General features: G+C 50.3%; 1 protein-coding gene across 1 annotated transcript in view; it reads right to left on the bottom strand.

The window, feature by feature from the left end:
• The window catches only part of LOC140428898 (zinc finger protein 335-like), a 267,142-nt gene that overhangs the window by 234,064 nt on the left and 16,821 nt on the right, over nt 1–16,257 (bottom strand). The window lies entirely within an intron of this gene.

Genomic DNA, 16,257 nt, shown 5'->3' with positions numbered 1-16,257 from the left:
CACAGAACTCCAGAAGCTCCAGGACCGGAGAAGAGAAGAAAGAAAAGGAAAGAGAAGAGCCATGAGGACTTCCTTCATATGGATCACCCTCATGATTATGGACATTTGGTTGCACGTGAACGCGAACCCCATGACTTCAAGCCCCCCAGCCGTTAATGTTTCACTTACCCGCAGTACCCAGAACCCAGTCACCAGCGACACCACATCATCCTGGTGTGCCAGATTTATAACCTGGTACTCCCTGTCCTATGTAATAGAAACTTTACTAGCATTAGCGATACTCTGCTGCATTGTGCGGACTATGTGTCTACGGAAATGGAGAAGGAGAGCCTACCGCGCTCGCACCCCGGTATATAGGATCAGATCCCCTATGTTCGGATACGACCAGACCCCCGACCCCCACGATCTATAATAAAGTGCATTCACTTGCGTTTATTGTAAATAAAGAAATGTAAAGAACTGTCCATGAACAAATTGTATGATCCTGAGCTTGACTGCCAAGCCAGGAAAGACTGTATGAAATGCTATGATTTTGTTGTATGATTGAGGAAGGTAGGATAATGAAATGTTTAAGTGAGTGTAGTGTATTAAGAATAGTTAGAGGTTCCCAGTTTATTGTTTTGTAATGCATGTCCCTGTTTGACATAGCGCCCTTAGAATTCTTAGTTAAAATTTTTTTGCAGAGCTATGGTCAGTGCAGAGGCCATGAAGGAAGTGTCCCCCCCAGGTCAGGGAATGGAAAGCAACATAGTTATGTGATCCTTCACGCTTCGCGTTAGGATCACAAGGAGTGATTGTAGCCAGTTAAAATGGCTAACTCCTGATTTAGAATGGCTAACTCCCGATTTAAAATGGCGAACGGCAAAGGCTGATGGGAAAGTCAGCCAACAGGACACAAACGAGCAGCTGCAGGTTGAGTGTGTATTTACCTCCGGAAAGGCCAGACAAGATCGATACCAGCAACCATCAGCATAACAAAACACCAGCCATCTGCATATTAATGAGCAATCCCCAGGAACAATGAGCAACATTTAGACACATAAAGCCAAACCAGACTCCTTGGCGCCAGCAGAAGCCTACACAATGGGAGATGAACGACCACCTTAAGACCGCCCGTCGATCAGGGAACTGCTCCAGCACTGGAGAAAATCGAATCAAGTGATTGGGACAAAGTCCAATCACTTGGAATCAGGTACAGGGTCCGCCCCGAAAGGCGGGAAGCCCCTGGGGACTATAAGAATCAAGCCCAAGTTCAAATCCCCGCTCTGCTTCTCTTCTGGACCGGGTCACTCAGCAATGCGAACCAACCCTTGACAGTGACTGGTCCAGCCACCGCTCATATCCAGTAAGTCTTACTTCAACGCTCGCTACGAGATAGGCGCTCCTAGCTACCAATCTGTACCAACTTTGAATCCCGCAGGCTCAGAACCCGAACGAAAGGCCATTTGTTTCCCTGACCTGGTGGGCCAGTTCCAAGTTAAGTATTAGCCTGTTAGTCGTAGAAATAGCTTAGACGTAGAATTTGTACATGAGTAGTGATTACTGTGTATAATAAATGTGCTTTGATTTAAATTTTACTAATCAGTGTATTGGATTATTGATCATTACTCGGACTTGAACCACGTGGCGGTATCATGAGGATACCTGGCGACTCAAGAGCAAAGGTGATGAAACAGAGCAATTAAACTAAGGCAAAAGTTAGCAACAATATGTGATTGTGAGTGGTAGACTGCAGGGGACCTGGGTGGTGCTGGTGAATGTATACGCCCCGAACTGGGACGATGCAGGGTTCATGAAGCGCATGCTGAACTGGATCCCGGATCTAGAGGCAGGGAATCTGCTAATGGGGGGGGACTTCAATACGGTACTGGACCCGGCACTGGCTCGTCCTAGGTCGAGGTTGGGCAAGAGGCCAGCTGCGGCCAAGGTTCTGAGGGTGTTTATGGATCAGATGGAGGGAGTGGATCCGTGGAGGTTTGCTAGGCCAGTGGCTAGAGAGTTCTCCTTCTTTTCCCATGTGCACAAGGCCTATTCATGGCTAGACTTCTTTGTGGTGAGTAGGGCGTTGATCCCAAGAGTGGAGGGGACGGAGTACTCGGCCATAGCAATTTTGGACCACGCCCCGCACTGGGTCGAGCTGGAGTTGGGGTAGGAGAGGGGCCAGCGCCCGCTGTGGCGCATGGATGTGGGACTGCTGGTGGATGAGGAGGTCTGTGGGCGGGTCCGGGGGTGCATTCAAAGGTACATAGAGGCCAATGATAATGGGGAGGTACCGGTCAGTGTGGTTTGGGAAGCGCTGAAGACAGTGGTCAGGGGAGAGCTAATCTCAATCAGGCTCACAGAGAGAAGAGGGAGAGGATGAAGAGGGAGAGATTGGTGGGGGAGATACTGAGGGTGGATAGGAGATATGCGGATTCCCCTGAAGAGGGGCTGCTGAAGGAGTGCCGGAGCCTCCAAACGGAGTTTGATTTGCTGACAACGGGGAAAGCCGAGGCCCAGTGGAGGAAGGTGCAGGGGACAGCGTACGAGTCTGGGGAGAAGGCGAGCCGGATGCTGGCACATCAGCTACGTAGGAGGGAGGCGGCGAGGGAAATTGGAGGAATCAGAGATAGAGGGGGGAACACGGTGCGGAGTCCGGCCAAAATAAATGAGGTCTTCAGGGATTTCTACAGGAACCTGTACAAGTCAGAACCCCGGGGGGAGGGGGGAGGGGGGTGGGATGCGGCGGTTCCTGGAACAATTGAGGTTCCCGAGGGTGGAGGAAGGACAGGTTGGAGGAGCTGGTTAAGAGGTTGGGGAGTATGCAGGCGGGCAAGGCCCCGGGGCCGGATGGGTTCCCTGTCGAATTCTATAGGAGGTTTGTGGAACTGTTGGGTCCGTTGTTGGTGAGAACCTTCAACGAGGCGAAGGAGGAAGGGATTCTTCCCCCGACGATGTCTCGGGCGCTGATCCCGCTTATCCTCAAGCGGGACAAGGACCCGCTGCAGTGTGACTCGTATAGGCCAATTTCGTTCCCTAATGTGGATGCCAAGTTGTTGGCGAAGGTCCTGGCCACTAGGATTGAGGACTGTGTCCCGGGAGTGATACATGAGGATCAGACGGGGTTTGTGAAGGGCAGGCAGTTGAATGCAAACGTGCGGATGCTCCTGAATGTGATCATGATGCCCTCGGAGTGGGGGGAGGCGGAAGTGGTGGCGGCATTGGACGCGGAGAAGGCCTTTGATCGGGTGGAGTGGGAGTACCTGTGGGAAGTCCTGGACAGGTTTGGGTTCGGGGAGGGGTTCATAGCATGGGTCAAATTGTTATACTAGGCCCCGGTGGCGAGCGTATCTACGAATCGGCTGAGGTCAGAGTATTTCAGGTTGAACCGTGGGACGAGGCAGGGGTGCCCCCTGTCCCCCCTGTTGTTTGCCCTGGCAATTGAGCTGCTGGCTATGACACTAAGGGAGTCTAGAAACTGGAGGGGGTTGGTCCGGGGAGGGGAGGAGCATCGGATCTCGTTATATGCAGATGACCTGCTTTTGTATATTGCAGATCCAGTGGAGGGGATGACAGAGGTCATGCAGACCCTTAGGGAGTTTGAAGACTTCTCAGGATACAAGCTCAATGTTGGGAAGAGTGAGCTCTTTGCGGTGCATGCGAGGGGTCAGGTGAGGAGGCTGGAGGAGCTGCCACTCAAGAGGGTGGAGAGGAGTTTCCGGTATTTGGGTATCCAGGTAGCCAGGAGTTGGGAGGTCCTGCACAAACTCAACTTGGCACGGTTGGTAGACCAGATGGAGGAGGACTTTAGGAGATGGGATGTGTTGCCACTCTTCCTGGTGGGTAGGGTGCAGTCCGTTAAGATGACGGTCCTCCCTAGGTTCTTGTTCGTGTTCCAGTGCCTGCCTATTCTCATCCCTAAGGCCTTTTTAAAGCGAGTGAGCAAGAGCATTATGGGGTTTGTATGGGCAAGTAAGACCCCGAGGGTCAAGAAACTGTTCTTGGAGCGCAGTCGCGGGATACGGGGGGGTGGGGGGCTGGCACTGCCGAATCTGTGTAGCTACCACTGGGCAGCTAATGTGGCAATGATTCGGAAATGGATAATGGAGGGAGAGGGAGCGGCGTGGAAAAGACTGGAGGCGGTGTCATGTGTGGGTACTAGCCTGGGGGCAGCACCGTTGCCGTTACCGCCGACGCGGTGCACCACGAGCCCAATGGTGGCGGCAACACTGAGGATCTGGGGGCAGTGGAGATGGTACAGGGGGGAGGTGGGGGCCTCAATCTGGTTCCCAATACGGAACAACCATAGGTTTGCACCGGGCAGGATGGATGGCGGATTTCTAAGTTGGCATCGGGCAGGAATTAAAAGGATGGGGGACCTATTCATTGATGGGACTTTTGCCAGTCTGAGGGCGCTGGAGGAGAAATTTGGATTACCCCCGGGAAATGCCTTCAGGTATATGCAGGTCAGGGCGTTTGTGAGGAGGCAGGTAGGCGAATTTCCACTGCTGCCTGCCCGGAGGATACAGGACAGGGTGATTTCGGGTGTGTGGGCCGGAGAGGGTAAGATCTCGGCGATTTACCAGGAGCTGCAGGAGGCGAAGCAAGCCTGGGTGGTGGAGCTGAAGGGCAAGTCGAGGAGCAGCTGGGTGAGGAGCTAGATGAGTGACGCCCTGGGCAGGGTTAATTGCTCCTCGTCTTGTGCCAGGCTCAGCCTGATCCAGTTTAAAGTGGTGCACAGGGCGCATATGACAGGGGCGAGGATGTGTAAGTTTTTTGGGATAGAGGACAGGTGTATGAGGTGTTCGGGGAGCCCAGCGAATCACACCCACATGTTCTGGGCGTGTCCTGCGCTTGAGGGGTTTTGGAGGGGCTTCGCAAGGACTATGTCCAGAGTCTTGGATACTCGGTAAAACCGAGCTGGGGGATAACAATATTTGGGTGTCAGACGAGCCGGGAGTGCAGGAGCCGAAAGAGGCCGGAGTTCTGGCCTTTGCCTCTTTGGTCACCCGGAGAAGGATCTTACTCATGTGGAGGGACGCGAAGCCCCCAAGTGTGGAGGTGTGGATCAATGACATGGCGGGGTTTCTCAAGTTGGAGGGGATAAAGTTTGCCTTGAGAGGGTCTGTGCAGGGGTTCTCCAGGTGGTGGCAACCGTTCCTGGACTTTCTCGCGAAACGTTAGGTGGAGGTCAATAGGAGTAGCAACCCGGGGGGGGGGGTTCTTGTTTTGGTTTATGTAAGGGGCCCGTCTGATCCTCCTGCCCCATTTTTGTTCTTAGTTTGTTCGATAGTTTAATGGTTAGAGGATTAAGTTGCTCTGTGTGTTGGCGTAATGCTCTTTTTATTTCTCTTTTGTCTCTTTTCTTTCCTTTCTGGAGAGTTTTGTAAAAATCTATTGGAAACATTTTGACTAAACATATTTAAAAAAAAATTAATCCAACTTGTTGCACACCAGTAGATCTAGTATAGCCTGCTCTCTGGTTGGCTGCATAATGTGCTATTCTAAGAAACTATCCAAAAAACATTCGAAGAATTCTTCATCTATGTTACCTTTGCTCGTCTGATTTTTCCAGGCTATATATAGATTAAAATCCCCCAGGATTATCGCCGTACCTTTCTGACAAGCTCCCATTATCTCTTCCTTTATACTCTGTCCTATCATGTAGGACACAAAGTATACACCCTCATCGACTTCTTTGTAATGTGCAAATCAGTGCTTCCCGGGGTGGTGGAGGAGGAATACTCTGCAGTAGTAATCTCTGACCATGCACCACGCTCTGTGGATGTGAGGTTGGAGACGAGTCGGGCCCAGCGCCCCCCACAGTATCTGGACACAACCCTCCTCGCCAACAAGGCTTTTTGCGAAAGAATGTCACAAGCCTTCGACAGATCCTGCAGCCAGAGGGAGAGGTCTCACCCTCCACATTCTGGGAGGCTCTGAAGCTGGTGCTAAGGGGGAAAATAATAGCACACAGGGCACTCAGGGACAGGAATGAGAGGGTGGCTTGGCAACAGTTGATCAACTTCATATTGGAGGTAGATCGGCGGTAATCCATTACATCTGTGGAACTACTGGCGGAGAAAAAAAAGCTACAAATGGAATTTGATCTGCTCTCCACCTGGAAAGCAGTCCACCAACTCCACCAGACACAGGGAACCTTATATGCACATGGAGACAAGGTCAGCCACCTGCTGAGAAAGCAGACAGCCACGAGAGAAATAGCACAGGTGAAAGACAGGAACAGCAAGCTAGTCACAGCATCAGACAACATCAGCAAGGCCTTTGTGACTTTCTACTGACAGCTATACACCTCCGAGCCCCTGGAGGGGAACTCATAGATTGAGCGGTTCCTCAATGGACCAGTTGTGGGGAAGAAAAAGAAACAGGGACTGGAAGCACCATTAGACCTGGGGTGCGGGGTCATGGAGAGCATTAGCTCCATGCAGTTGGGGATGGCATCGGGTTTGGACAGATTCCCAGTGGACTTCTATAAAGAATTTGTGACAGTACTGGTTCCGCACCTGTGGGAGATGTTCAACGACTTGTGGTCGAAAGGGACCCGACCACCCACACTGGCACAGGTCTCGATATCGCTGATCCTTAAAAAAGACAAAGACCCGGTGGAGTGTGGGTCAGACAGAACCATCTCACTCTTAAACACTGACGCTAAAGTTCTGGGACGGCCCTGGCGAGGTGACAGGAGAGCTCTGTGCCGTAGGTAGTTGCGGAGGATCAGACGGGCCTTGTCAAGGGCAGACAATTAATGGAAAACATCAGGCAACTGCTGAACGTGATTATGACCCCATCTGGGGAGGAGACACCAGAAGTGATCATCTTCCTGAACGCAGAGAAGGCCTTCGACCGAGTCAAATGGTGGTACCTCATGGAGGTAGTAGAACGGTTTGGGTTTGAGCCAGGATTCACCTCATGGGTGAAACTGCTGCATTGTGCTCCCATGGCGAGTGTACAGATGAACACCACGAGCTCTGAATACTCCGGCTGCTCAGAGGCACGAGATGGGATGCCCATTGTCCCCATTGCTATTTGGCCTGGCAGTTAGCTGCTGGCCAGTACTCTCAGATCAGCAAAAGGGTGGAGAAGCATCCATGGGGAGACAGGGAGACAGAGTTTCACTCTATTTGGATGACCTGCTCCTCTACGTCTCAATCCCCCCTAGCCAGCGTGGGAGGAATAATGGAACGCCTAATGGAGTTTGGAGCCTTCGCAGGCATTGGTATATGAATATACCAGCGACATTGTATGGCAGCAGACTGAGATTTGAAGTGGTCTCCCATGCGAAGTTGAGAGTGACACAAAATTTGAGGGATTTTTATTTCAAGATTGTGGAGGCGGCGGAGGTGTTCGTTAAGGTTGAAGGGCTGGGACTGAGATGAGAGTTGGGACTTGGACTCTGTTGGTGTGAACGGGGATTGTGTTTTCTTATGGAGTTTTTTTTTCAAATTTGATTTGGGTTTTGCTTCTCTGTTTCTTGAATGGAAGGGTTTTGTTTCCATGTGTTTTGTGTTCTGGTTTTCTTTTTTCCTTAGGGGTGTGGTTCTGTATTGTTCCTTGGTATAAACGAGGTGGGGCCGGGATACTGAGGGGAGGATGGGGGGCTCTGGCGGGGGCCACTGAACTAGCAAACGAGGGTTGGCTAGTGAACGGGAGTGTGATGGGGGAAGGGGCAAGGATCGTTGGAACTGGTCGAGCAGCTTTCAATGGACTTGGGAGGGGTGTATGGTGGGGGGAGGGAATCAATAGTGGGTGAGGTATTTGCAAAAGGAAGTGGCAGGGGGGGATTCTGGGAGGGTGGAGGGATCAACAGTAACAAAAGGATGGGGCGGATCTGGCCAGTTCGGCAGGACCCGGATTAATGGTGATGTTGGATCGGAGGAGTGGGGGGTGGGGATTGTGCGAGATCCTCGGTCAGAATGGGGATGTGGAATGTGAAGGGGTCAGGGGGACCGGTGAAGAGTGCAAGAGTTTTTGCGCTTTTGAAGAGTTTGAAAGCCAATGTGGTGATCCATTTGAGGTTGAACTATCAGGTGAGGCTTGTGAAGGGTTGGGTGAGTCAGATGTTTAATTCGGAGTTCGATTGTAGGGCTAGGAAGTGGCAATATTGGTGGGCAAGATGGTGAGGTTTCAGATGGAGAAGGTGGTGGCTCATCGAGGGGCAGGTACGTGATTGTGATGGGTGCATTGGAGGGGGGGGGGCGGGGGGAGTTGCTGGCATTGGCAAGTGTATATGGCCCCAATTGGGATGATGTGGGGTTTGTGAAGAGAGTATTGGGTGCCACCCCGGATCTGGATACCCATGAGCTGATTGTAGGGGACATTGGAAAATGGTGTTCGAACAGAAAGTGGACAGGTCACAGCCACGCTCGCTGACCCAGATGGGGGGTGGGGGTGGAGACGGCATTGGGTGGGCACATGAGGGAGATGGGAGTGTGGACCCATAGAGGTTTGTACACCCAAAGGATTGGGATTATTTGTTTTTCTGTCCGGTGCACAAGGTGTTTTTGAGGATTGACTTTTTGTGGTGGGAAAGGCGCTGTTGGCTAGGGTTAAGAGGTGGGAATACTCGGCAATTGTGATCTCGGATCAAGCTCTGCATGGATGGATGTGGGTTTGGAGAAGGGGTGAGCCCAAAGGCTGGGGTGGAGAATGGATGTGGGGTTACTGGTGGACCGGAGCTTCTGTGACAAGATAAGAAGGTGATTGAGGAGCATGTGGGGTTTAAGGATGTCTCACGGTCAGTGGTCTGGGAGGCTCACAAGGTGATGGTGAGGGGGGAGATCATCTCGTAAAGGCTAAGGTGGATAGGGAGGAGAAGGACCAATGCCAACGACTGATTGAAGAGATTTTGGAGGTGGGTGGGCGGTTCGCGTGGTACCCGGAGTGGGTTACCTGGCAAAGGGAAAGGAGTTGCAGGCGCGGTTTGACCTATTATCCACGGGGAAAGCGTTGCGTCAGTTGAGAAGGGTGAGAAGAGCTGTTTATGAGTATGGGGAGAAGGCAGGGGGGGATGTTGGCAAGTCAGCTCTGGAGGGAGGCTGCAGTGAGGGAGATAGGTCATGCGGGGGTAAGACGGGAGAGTTGGTGGTAGCTCCAGAGAACAGATTAGTAAGGTGTTTGAGGAGTTCTCTATGGACCTGTGTAGGTCAGATCCACTGGAGGAGGTGAGGGAGATGAGGGAATTTCTGGGTGTCTGGAGTGTCCGAGGTTGGGGGAGGCGGAGAGGGCAGTGTTGGAGGACCCAATGGGGGAGGAGGATTGGAGGGTGTAGGCATGGAAGACGGCAGAGCCTGATGGGTTTTTGGCCAAATTTTCTAAAAGGTTTAATGATAGGCTGGCGCTGTTGATGGTGGGAATGTTTGAGGATGCGATGGTTTGGGGTGTCTTGCCGCAAACAATGGGGCAAGCTACCATCTCGCTGCTGCTAAAGAAGGATAAGGATCCAATGGAGTGTGGGTCAAATAGGCCCATATCTCTGCTGAATGTGGATGACAAAATAGTGGCAAAGGTGTTACCGTTAAGGTTAGAAGGGTGTCTCCCAAAGATGATTGGGGAGGACCAGATGGAGTTCGCAAAGGGAAGGCAGTTGTCCTTGAATGTGAGGAGGGTGTTGAATGTGGCTATCTCCGCTAGAGCGGAGGGAGACGGAGGTGGTGATGGTGCTGGATGAGGAGAAGGCGTTTGATCGGGTGGAGTGGAGTTATTTGATGGGGGTATTGGAGAAATTTTGGATTGGGCTGAAGGTCATGGTGTTGCATTTGCTATTGCAGTGTTTTTCAAACCTTTCTTCCCGGGACCTGGTTTTACCAACTGGCTAGCATTCGGGACCCACGTTGACCAACGATCGCGACCCAGGCCAGCCAATCTTCCCAACCCACACCGGCTGACATTCGTGACCCATCATTATTTCTTATCTTTAATGCAACAGCTTGATCCTCACAATCTCACTTGCTTTGTCATTAAATGCTACATTTCTGCTAAGGACTTCAGCTGACCATTTACGATCTTGCTTCATCCCTTGAAAAAAATTAAGAGGTTTGTCTTCAAACTCGCCAAGCCTTTGAAGTTTTGAGGGTTTTAAACTTTCATTTACCAGTAACTTCCTGCATATAACACACATGAGCTTTACATCCTGATTTGCATTGGCACAATTAAGCAAGCCATACCTCAATGAATCATTTTTGGACTGCTTTGTTCACGACTTCAGTTTTTTCTTTGCTCTGTCTTCACCAGATGCCCTGGTGCACAGGGGCAAGAAGGAGCGGGCGGAGATTAGTGGATAAGATTCTGCAGGTGGATAGGGGGTGTTCGGAGGTGGGTTTGTTGAGTGAGCGGCAGAATCTCCAGATGGAGTTTGGACTGATATCTACAGGCAAGGCGGTGGGACAGTTGAGGAGGGCCAGAGGTGCAGTCTATGAATATGGGAAAAAGGAGGGTAGGATGTTGGCACGTCAATTGAGGAAGCAGGAGACGGCGAGGGAGATTGGAAAAATGAAGGATAGCTGGGGGAACATGGTCTTAGACCCAGTGGGGGTGAATGGGGTGTTTGAGGACTTCTATAAGAGGCTCTATGATTCGGAACCCCTGGCCGGGCCGGAGGGAATGAGGCTTTTCATACATGGGTTGTAATTCCTTAAGGTGGAGGAGGACCTGGTAGAGGGACTGGGAGCACCCACTGGGCTGGTGGAGATGTTGGAGCGTATGGGGGTAATGCAGGCGGGGCAGGCCCCGGGATGGGTTACTGGTGGAATTTTCTTCAAAGTTTTCGAGAGACCTGGGGCCCCTGCTGGTAAGGACATTCAATGAGGCGAGGGAAAAGGGGTTGGTACCCCGTACATTATCACAGGCCTCAATCGCCTTAATTTTAAAGAGGGATAAGGACCTGGAGCAGTGTGGGTCTTACCGGCCAATTTCATTGCTAAATGCGGACACCAAGTTGCTGGCCAAGATCTTGGCGTCACGGATTGAGGACTGTGTGCCGGGGGTGATAGGGAAGGTCAGACGGGGTTTGTAAAGTGGAGGCATCTGTCGGCTAATATTAGACATTTATTACACGTTATAATGATGCCCCCGGAGGGACCAAGCATGGAGGTGGCGGTCGCCATGGATGCAAAGAAGGCCTTCGACTGGATGGAGTGGAATTATTTGTGGGAGGTGTTGGGGCGGTTTGGGTTTGGTCAGGGGTTTGTGGATTGAGCCCGGCTGTTGTATCGGGTGCCGGCAGCGAGTGTGCAGACGGACAGGGTGAGCTTGGGGTATTTTAGGTTGCACCGTGGGACGAGGCAGGGATGCCCACTCACCCCATTGCTCTTTGCCTTGGCGATTGAACCACTGGTAATGGCACGTAGAGTGTAAAGGGACTGGGAGGGATAGTGCGGGGATGAGGGGTGGAGCATAGGTTCTCGCTGTAGGCGGACGATCTATTGCTCTATATCGAATGCACTGGAAGGTATTGGGGGGATTATGGGCATATTGGAGGAATGCGGATGGTTCTTGGAGTACAAATTGAATATGGGATGAGTGAGGTTTTCATGATTAGCAAGGGGGAAGGAGAGGAGGTTGGGCGAGTTGCCGTTTAGAGTGGTGAGGGCAAGTTTCAGGTATTTGGATAGGTGGCGCAGGGGTGGGAAGCTGAATCTGGCTCGGTTGGTGGAGCAAATGAAGGGGGACTTTAGGAGGTGAGGTGTACTCCCACTGCCTTGGCGGGGCGGGTGCAATTGGTGAAGATGACGGTTCTCCCGAGGTTCTTATTTGTGTTCCAAAATCTTCCGATCTTTATCCCAAATGTGTTTTTTAGGACGGTTAATGCACTGATTTGGGGAATTGTCTGGATGGATAAAGTCCCATGTGTCAAGAAGGTGCCGCTGGAGCAGGGACGAGAGTGGACGGGAGGGAGCAGGTTGACTCTTCCAAACTTGGTGAATTATTATTGGGTGGCAAATATAGCCATGGTTAGGAAGTAGGTAGTGGGGGAAGGGTCGGTAAGGGAGGGTTTGGAGGCAGCCTCTTGCAAGGACCCGACCGTGGGGGCACTGTTGACGGCGCCTCTGCCATTCTCACCGGCCAGGTACTCCACAAGCCCGGTAGTGGTGGAAGCCTTGAGGGTGTGAGAACAGTGGCAGCAGCACCTGAAGCTGGAGGGGGCCTCAGTTTGGGCACCAATCTGTGGCAATCATAGGTTTGTTCCGGGCGGAGCTGGACGGGGGTCCGGGGATGGCGATGAGTGGGGATTGAGAGTTTTGGGGTTCTGTTCGTCGGGGTCAGCGTTTCAAGCTTGGAGGGGTAGGTGGAGGAATTTGAACTGCCCAGCGGGACTGGGTTCCAGTATTTGCAGATATTTAGTAAGCAGGAGTCGACCTTTCCCCTGCCACCCCTGGGGCTACAGGACAAGGTGGTGTCAAAAACAGGGGTAGGTGAGGTCAGAGTGTCGGAAATCTATAAGGAGGTAATGGATTGGCAAGGGGCCCCGATAGGGGTAGTGAATCGCAAGTGGGAGGAAGAGCTGGGGAGGGAGTTGGAGGCTGGGTTGTGGAAGGAGGCTCTGAGGAGGTGAATGCGTCCTCTTCATATGCAAGGCGTTATTCAGTTTAAGCTGGTCCCCAGGGCACATGTGACTGTGGCCAGGATGAGTAGGTTTTTTGAAGGGGTGGAGGATAGGTGTGAGCGGTGTGTGGGTGGGCCCACGAATCATGTCCACATGTTTTGGGCCTTTCTAAAGCTGGAGGGATTCTGGCAGGGGGTTGCTGACGTTATGTCGGAGGTCTTGAGGGTGAAGGTGGTCCTGAATCCAGAAGTGGCAATTTTTGGAGTGTCAGAAGTCCCGAGAGTCCAGGGAGTGAGAGAGGCCGACATCTTGGCCTTTGCCTCCCTAGTAGCCCGGAGTCGGATATTGTTAGAATGGAGAGACTCGGGGCCCCCAAAACCAGGAGTGTGGGTGAGTGACCTAGCAGAGTTCCTCAGACTGGAGAAGGTAAAATTTGCCTTGAGAGGGTCTGTGGAGGGGTTTGCCCGGAGATGGCAGCCGTTCATCGACTACTTTGAAAATAGTTAAGATGTCAGCAGTGCCTCCCTGATCGCCCGCCGTAGAATCCTGTTCGGCTGGCGGTCAGCAGCACCACCCAAAGCTGCAGACTGGCTGTCCGACCTCTCGGAATCTCTCCAAATAGAGAAAATCAAATTCGCCATCCGAGTGTCAGACGACGGCTTCCACAGAACGTGGGAGCCATTCACCCAATTGTTCCAGGACCTGTTTGTGGCCACCGAACAAGCAGAAGAATAGCCAGGTAGCCAAGAATCAGGGGAAAGCAGCCAAAGCATGAGAGGGAGAGATAGACCGGGAGAGGGGCGGGGGGGGGGGGGAGGGTGGGGGGAGACAGCTAAACCTAAGAGGAAAGAAAGGCGAACCACAGGAGGGGTGGGAGGGCGGGGGAGAGAGGGAAGAGATAGGGAACAAGAGAAGAGAACTAGGGAGGTGGGGGGGGAGGCAGGGAAATGAGAGCCGGTAGGAAGAGATGGGATACAATAACGAACTTGGCATCTCCAGGAGCAGGGAACGAGGGGAATAACGACGAAAGACGGGAGGAACGGCAGAAGCGGAGGTGAACGCGAGATGGCAGCGAGATGCGTCCGGGAGAAGCAAGTGACAACACCAACACCCATTCGAGTATTGCCCACTGTAATTGTTTCTCCGGCACCCCCCTCCCTCCCCCCCACAAACAGTCGCCTACCTATATGTTGTAAATAATTTTGCCAGTTGTACAGAGTTGCTGCTGTTGAGCTGGGGCGCAATACTCTACCAGTTTTTCTATTTTATTTTTTATTATTATTTATTTTTAAATTATTTATTATTTTATTTTCTTTGGTATGTTTGGGTGTGCCCTTCTCTTCTATATATGTATATATATAAATATGTTTCTTATCCTGTGTACATAACGGTAAATATACTTTGTTCAAAAACCCAATAAAAAACATTTATATAAAAAAAAAGATGTCAGCAGTGGGGGGAGAGGGGGGCGGGGTTGGAGGGTTAAAAAGGAGGTAGGGGAGATGGAGAGAGGGAGGTGGAAAGGTGGGGTATTGGATCTTTATTTTCTTCGGTTAATTGAATTCCTGTTTGCTTGCTTTTTCTTATGGTTGTGTTTGATGTATACATATGAATGCCTCAATAAAAATATATTAAAAAAGGAAAACAAATTAACTCCCCCGGAAATCTCCTTAATCAAAACAAAATATTATTAGCCCAAAACTTTTCTGATGGTTAATTGCACCTCAGGCTCCTAAAAGCTTTGTTGTCTTTCAAACCAAGATTATTTAAAAAACATGACTGCAGCAGTCAAACGCACTCTCACCCAGGCTTTTAGCGCTTTCTTCACCAAGTATGTATAATCCAATATATCGAAAATCCTACATTCATCACATCATGGAGGATGAGAAGTTGTTCAATGCAGGGATTGACGGATGAAAACAGCAAAGATATTTGTTATCATACTTGGGGGGGTATTAGAGAATGAGAAATGATTTTAAATGAGAGGTGAGAAGGCTGGAACATGGTGAGATAACAGAGGCCAAGTTGTGATTTGACGATAAGTGGAAAACTGCCACCGTAAGAGTTTTGACATTACAGGTGGTAGAAAATATAGGCAGGTAGGAAGGTTTCATTAAGGGGAAATGTGTCATCATGCTTCAGCCAGACTGTTGTCAATTCCATGATGTTGGTGTAATCATCCACAATAGGTTTATGGATGGTAAGGGTTTTGTTCATTACTGAAGACATTCTGAAGGGAGATGCACAGAAGGGTGGTGAGAGAATGGTATAGGGTCAGCAATAGGAGGGGGTGAATTGGATGAGAAGGAAATTGGCAAGATTAGCCCCCAGAGGGTGCATTGGGAAGAAAGATTGATGTGAAAGTAGGATGGGGCAATTAGGTTTTCTGCTCATAAGGAACCAACTCCAAATTGGCAGGTTGGCACAGTGGTTAGCTCTGCTGCCTCACAGCACCAGGGACGGGGGTTTGATTCCAACCTCGGGCGACAGCCTGTGTTGAGTTTGCACATTCTTCCTGTTCTGTGTGGATTTCTTCCAGGTGCTCCAGTTTCCTCTCACAGTCCATATTTGTGCAGGTTAGGTGGATTGGCCATGCTAAATTGCCCGTTAGATTCCAAAGATTAGGTGGGGTTACAGGGATAGGGCGGGCAATTAGGCCTAGATAGGGTTCTCTTGGAGGTGCATACTTAATGAGCCGAATGGCCTCCTTTTGCATTGTAGGGATTTTATGATTCTATGAAGTACCTCAAAGAATCTTTTGGAGAATACCAAGAGGGTCATATTGAAGAGTTATTGAAGAGAGAATCAACCTTGGGAAAGCAGTTAGCGAGCAGGAAGATCAAGTAGTATTGGAAGATTGGGGGAGGAAATTAGGAGGGGAGTACCCGAGAGTGGAGAAGTGAACGGAGGCATGACAATAGGAGAAGGAACTTGGAGGGGTAAAGGGAAAAAAATAAAAAGCAGCAAAATTGGAAATAGAGTGATGGCCTTGGGTCTGGAGAAGGTACATCACAATTCAAACATCAAGAAAAACACATTATGATGTGGAACAAGCGGTTTATTAGATGATAAGCATTAAAAAATTACAATAATTTAATTCCAATGACATTGTTTAAATTTTAAATTAATTAATCTTATAAATGCATGTAAAATGTTGCTCGGAAATTCTTTTACATACCAAGGGATATTATACTCAGTGATAGCAAATAAAGCAAAACCCAAATATAACTATACATAAAATGTTAGCACCATTTGGATATGCAAACTGAACCTTGATGGACATGATCAGCATTTGAATAACACTATTGTGGTAAAGTAAAGCTACATTGGAAGCTCCAGAAACAATGGTCCAAAGGGCCTTGTTCGATGCTGTCCTGACCTCTGTGCTGAGATGAGAATCAGTGATAAGAAAGAGAACAATATCCAAATATTCAACTTTTACAAACCAACAGACAATGTGAGTTGTATAGGGGGCCTCCTTCAGGTGTCAAGTTGGAAGTTGATATGAGTCAGACTCTTCCCAAGTCCAGTGCAATCATGGCAAAGCAATGATTATCGAGCTACATTGTTAGATGTCTTGATATTATTTATATCTGTTATCTGATGACATAATTGGAGGAAGTGACAATGGCTGTATGGACACCAGTGCCGAGCAGCACCAGTGAGATACACAAACAGCATTGCGATGCATTGGTCCATTATACCGATCAACGGCT

The sequence above is a fragment of the Scyliorhinus torazame genome, chromosome 8, assembly GCF_047496885.1.
Source record: "Scyliorhinus torazame isolate Kashiwa2021f chromosome 8, sScyTor2.1, whole genome shotgun sequence".
Taxonomy (NCBI): domain Eukaryota; kingdom Metazoa; phylum Chordata; class Chondrichthyes; order Carcharhiniformes; family Scyliorhinidae; genus Scyliorhinus; species Scyliorhinus torazame.
Note: the sequence above shows the minus strand (reverse complement) of the source record. Positions and strands in the feature narration are given on the sequence as shown.